We start from the raw sequence: 6,000 nt of genomic DNA, 5'->3' as shown, positions 1-6,000 counted from the left end.
CTTAAGGCAATTTTTATAGTCATGATTTTTATAGATATAATAATTGTGTTTTTTATTTTATATTTTCTGGATATCTTGGCTGATTTTAGCAAATATAATAATAATAATAAATATAATAATAAAATAATAGTAATAATAATAAATTCAACTGGCTCATTCAAAGAAGAAGGTTTAATAAATCATTAATCATGGTTTTATATTAAATTATGAAAATGAAATTTTGGTTTTTATCGTTTTTCGGTAGTTTAATATGTGTAAAATGATAATATGATTTTATTTCTTCTAATTGTCAGCTTTCAGCCCTATCTTCAGCAAAAATATTGTAGTAATTCTTAATGCAAAAAATATCGATGGATTTTTTTTTCCAGCCGCTCAGTGGAATTTTAAATTTATTTAGCCCATTCTATACATAAAAGTATGTTACAAATGCCCTATTTTTCTACATTTGTATCTTTTATCACTTCTGAGAAAAGTGTTCCCAGAATTGAGAAATTTAACATTGTAAACTTTGACATCCTTTTTTTTGCACTCTCTTATTTTTGTGACATTGATGCACTTTTCTAAGAAAATATTGCACGCAAAAGGCTGAAATTAATATACAATATCAATGTGATGACATTTTACACAGTAGATTAAAAAAAAAAATATTTTATTTCTATCTTCAGCACAAATAAAAAAATTATTTGTAGTAATTCTTATTTTTATTTTAGTAGATTATTTTACGGCGCTTTATCAACATCTTAGGTTATTTAGCGTCTGAGATGAAGATGATAATGCCGGTGAAATGAGTCCGGGGTCCAACACCGAAAGTTACCCAGCATTTGCTCATATTGGGTTGAGGGAAAACCGCGAAAAAAACTTCAACCAGGTAATTTGCCCTGACCGGGAATCGAACCTAGGTCACGTAGTTTCGCGGCCAGACGCGCTAACCGTTACTCCACAGGTGTGGACTAGTAATTCTCAATGCAAAAGAATGTTATCAATTAATTTATTTTTGCCAACCGCCCAGTAGAATTTTAAATTTATTTAACCCGTTGCATACATAAAGGTATGTTACATATATTATGATCTATTTTTTCTACACTTGTATCTTTTATAACTTCTGAGAAAAGTGCACCAAAAATTGAGGAATTTAACATTGTAAGATATGGAAGTACATTCTCCCCTTAAATCCGTGAATATTAACTTAATTATTCGAAATGCCATCAAGCAAACAGTGAGGATGATATAAACTAAAATTAATATTTTATGTATTTTGTTAAGGAATAATAATATGATTGTTTTCAGACTACAGTTTTTAAGAATGTAAGGTCATTGTAGTAGTATTTTGTCATAAAATCCGGGCCCTGGTAATATTGTAATACTAATTTAAATGTCAGAATTATAACGACCCGGTCAGTATCAAGATCTGTGTGAGCTATGAAAGTGAATCGAGATAATATGTCGGTGACGGGTCTGTCGTTTTAACATTGCATGAATCTGGATTCCATGTTGGGTTGCTCCAAATAACATTGAAATAGGCTTTAGTATTCTGAAGGCTTGTTGTTTGTTTGTGTTGGGTGTACTGACAGTAAACAGTTCAATTAATATTAAGGCTACAAATAAACTCGGCTGCCATTTGAGTTTGTAAATATGACGTACAATTTATTATCGAATGTCACCAGTGATATTTATTGAAATGGCAGTTGTCTTCGTAGTCATTTACTGCCTGGCATGTTTATGACGTAAGCTTCCTACATAGTGTTATAAATCATATTTACTTTATATAAGAGCTTTTTATATAAATAGTAACTACTTATTTGTCGTTGTTGTTGAATGTTTTATGTTCAGAAGTAATTCTCAAAACTGATGGACGGTTTTTGTAATGTAGGAAAACAATTTATCGATGGCTGAGAAGTGCTATCTCGTATCTGCAAAAATGGTTATTTAGGTTAACTATATTATTATTATTATTATTATTATTATTATTATTATTATTATTATTATGTTCACAAAATTGGACAGATGCTAATATTTTGTCCTCAAGCAGAAAACCTTGCAAAGCAGAAATATATAGCTGTACAAAGTTTGTCTGTTTTGAGAAAAATTAATTTTTAAAAGTTATTTTTTTAAATTTAACTACAAGTTTATAGATATAGGCCACTCGTTATCGCGTGAAACTACTTGCGCGTGAGCAGAGGAATAAAGTGGACTGGAAAACTTCCCTCTCTCGCTACGCTTCCACTTGCAGCTAGCTAGCTCGCTTACCCCCAACATAAGGTTGTTACTATGAGCTACGGTGCATGCAAGCATTTGATTTCACGAGATAACGAATGACTTATACGACGTATCACTTCTTAACCATCGTTAAGTTTTAATATATTATTTTCTTTTTAATGCCTCTAACCGGCCAAGAGGTACAGTGTGAATAAGGAAGTCATAAATATAATTCGGACTTTTAAAATTAAAATTGCGTTGTTTTTAAAAGAGTTTCACATGTTTAAACACATATAGTGATCCATTTAAGTATGGAATTTTAATTAACTGGATTTTTTTTTTGTGTAATTCTCTCCATGAAAGAAAATCATAATGATAAATCTTGCGGGTTAGGACATCGACTTGCTCGACTCCACATCTGCGTTAATTTATTTATTCGCCAGAACTTCCATGAGAAGTATTTTCATTCTTAATTTACAAATAATATATATATATTTATTTCATTTAGGCCTACTGAATGTTTGTGTTAAGGGGTTAGGTACAGCTTAAAGGAGTAAAATTTTGGAAATATTCAACATTTTTTTTCCTCCATTATTCTATCTTGTACAATAATGAAAATTAGTATGTGTAAAACACTGTTCTTCTGCTATATGATAAACATATTTTTACGACTAAAAATATATATATATATATATATTTTTTTTTTTTTTTTTTCAAAATTCAAAGTTCACTGTGCAGTGATTGAAGCGTTTCCCTCATAACTCAAAAAGTACCCAACATTCTGTGAAGAAATTTTTTGTGTATATTTATGCATGTCATATCTACAATAAGATGCAAAATCACTTCTCTACCTTTGATAGATTGTCTGATAAAAAATAAATTCATTTTAAAAATGGTCAAATATCTGACACAAAAAAAATATTGTTTATTAAGGAATATATATAGTTGAAAGAGCATGATATTTTAAACATGAGTTTTAGCAATAAAATAAAAGAGAGAGAACATGAAAAAGTTAATAAGTTTATGAGTTATGAGGGAAACGCTTCATCACTGCACAGTGAACTTTGAATTTTGAAAAAATATATAAATATATATTTTTTTTAAATCGTAAAAATATATTTTTTTTTTCATATAGCAGAAGGATAGTGTTTTACACATACCAATTTCCATTATTGTACAAGATACAGTAATGGAAGAAAAAATGTTTAATATTTCCAAAAAAATTTACTGCTGTAAGCTGTACCTAACCCCTTAAGAAGTGCACTTTAAGACTGATTCTTCGTTCACTCTTAAATAGTACATAGGATCATTGTCAGAAAAAAAAGTGAGTGAATGAAAAACATTGTAATTATTCAGATATCTTTAACGTCAATTTGTGTATGTATTTCTAATTTTTCTTTAGGCCTATATGGAATACTAGTAACATTTCATATGTTATCTTATCAAGACCTGTAGCAAGCGAAGAAGTACAGTATTAGTAAGAAAATTACGACTACAATTCATCATACTCTTGAAATAAAAAAATGCGATTTATCTAAATTATGTCGTACAAAATGTTAATGAATGTAAAATATTGTAATTATTCAAGCAAAGCACAGTAACATCTAATATGTTATTGTATCAAGACCCCTAGCAAGCGAAGATGTAGGCTACTCGTACAGTATTACAGAGAAAACTGCGACTGTAACTTATACTCCTGAAATTAAAAATGTGATGTATCTAAATTGTGTCGTAGAAAATGTTAATGAATGAAAAATATTGTAATTATTTAAGAAAGCACAGTAATTTTTAAGGGGTTAGGTACAGCTTACAGCAGTAAAATTTTTGGAAATATTCAACATTTTTTTTCTCCATTACTGTATCTTGTACAATAATGAAAATTGGTATAAAAACACTGTCCTTCGCTAATGAAAAAAATATTTTTACGATTTAAAAAAAATATATATATATTTTTTTTTTTCAAAATTAAAAATGGTGGCAGTTCGCTGTGCAGTGATGAAGCGTTTCCCTCATAATTCATAAACTTGTTAACTTTTTCATGTTCTCTCTATTTTATTTTATTGCTGAAACTCATATTTACAATATCATGCTCTTTCAACTGCATTCCTTAATAAATAATATATTTTTTTATTTTTTATCAGACAATCTATCGAAGGTAGAGAAGTGATCTTGCATCATATTGTTGATATGACATGTATAAATACGCACAAAAAATTTCATCACAGAATGTTGGATAGTTTTTGAGTTATGTGGGAAACGCTTCATCACTGCACAGTGAACTGAATTTTGGGGGGGGGGGGGAATGTATTTTTTTAAATCGTAAAAATATTTTTTTTTTTCATCTAGCAGAAGGACAGTGTTTTAAACGTACCAATTTTCATTATTGTACAAGATACAGTAATGGAGAAAAAACATGTTGAATATTTTCAAAATTTTATTGCTGTAAGCTGTACCTAATCCCTTGATATGTTCTCGTATCAAGATCTCTAACAAGCAAAGATGTACTCGTACAGTATTAGTGAGAAAATTGGGGCTGTAACTCATACGCCTGAAATTTAAAATGCGATGTATCTAAATCGTGTCATACAAAATGTTAATTAATGAATGAAAAATATTGTAATTATTCAAGGAAAGCACAATAAAATTTAATATGTTATCATATCAAGATCTCTAGCAAGCAAAGGTGTACATAGGTCTATTAGTTAGAAAATTAAGAGTATAATTCATACTTCTGAAATTAAAATGCGATGTAGGCCGTATCTAAATTTATGTCGTACAATTCTGTAGTGCTCGGGAAAAGTGACACAAGTCAGTTTCCACAAACCTTTTTTGATAATTTATTGACAACTTACGGAACATCTGTTCGCTTGGAAAAAAATACATAGGTATTCCTCCCATTACAATAATTCATACAGAAAAAAATCAAATCGACATAAGCCAGTGTAAATTGTCAATAAATTATCAAAAAAGGTTTGTGAAAACTGACTTATGTCACTTTTCCCAAGCACTGCAGAATTTTAAAATAATCCGTTAAGTATGGAATTATACCTTTATACATAATTCTCTCTGAAAGAAGATACTAATCATAAACCTCAAGAGTTAGGTTATCGACCTGTTCCGACACCCAGACTCGTAAAATATATTTTTTTTTTCCTGAACTTAAAAGTGTGTTTCCTTCAGCGTTCTCTGTATCTGCCCACTTTTCGTTCTGTATCTTTTAGATTATGAAGCGACATTTATTTAAAGAATATGATGCAGGTTCATTCGCGGCACATGTTCAAACCATCTAGCTATATCTGTATTCTGTGATGTCGTTAATATTCTGTCTCGCTTCCTTCCTTTTATGGTGGAGAAGACTGTATCCTGCCAAAGACCTCGCGTATCGGCACTGCAGTCGCCATTGTTTTGTGAAATTGGAGGACTCTGTCCGCCCTCACTTGCAGTAGACATGCAAGTTTACTTTATTATCAGCGATATATGTAATGTTAGGGTCCCAGATAGTTGAAATCCTTGACTTGTAAAAGGAAATATAAATATGAAGCTTGGCGGGACAAAGTGATCTAAGTGCCAAAACTTCGGAAAATAGCTTCTTTTGCCCAAAGTATTCTAAATGTCATCGCTAATGCCAAGCTATATAATCTTTGTGCGAGATCGTGCGTATTGCTTGTTTTCCGCACAGAACCAATACGCGGTAAGTGTGAAATACCACATTCAGTATTCCCAACGTAACACACATAACAATTTCCCTCTTCTTACCGCTTAAGCGCGACATTCATTTTACTGCTTTAGGCTTTTAACATATTA

The 6,000-nt window shown here is 30.5% G+C and overlaps 1 protein-coding gene across 8 annotated transcripts in view; it reads left to right on the top strand.

The window, feature by feature from the left end:
• The window catches only part of csw (protein tyrosine phosphatase non-receptor type corkscrew), a 320,146-nt gene that overhangs the window by 255,439 nt on the left and 58,707 nt on the right, over positions 1-6,000 (top strand). The gene's annotated exons all lie outside the window — the stretch shown is intronic.

Source organism: Periplaneta americana, chromosome 9 (assembly GCF_040183065.1).
Source record: "Periplaneta americana isolate PAMFEO1 chromosome 9, P.americana_PAMFEO1_priV1, whole genome shotgun sequence".
Classification (NCBI taxonomy): domain Eukaryota; kingdom Metazoa; phylum Arthropoda; class Insecta; order Blattodea; family Blattidae; genus Periplaneta; species Periplaneta americana.
Note: the sequence above shows the minus strand (reverse complement) of the source record. Positions and strands in the feature narration are given on the sequence as shown.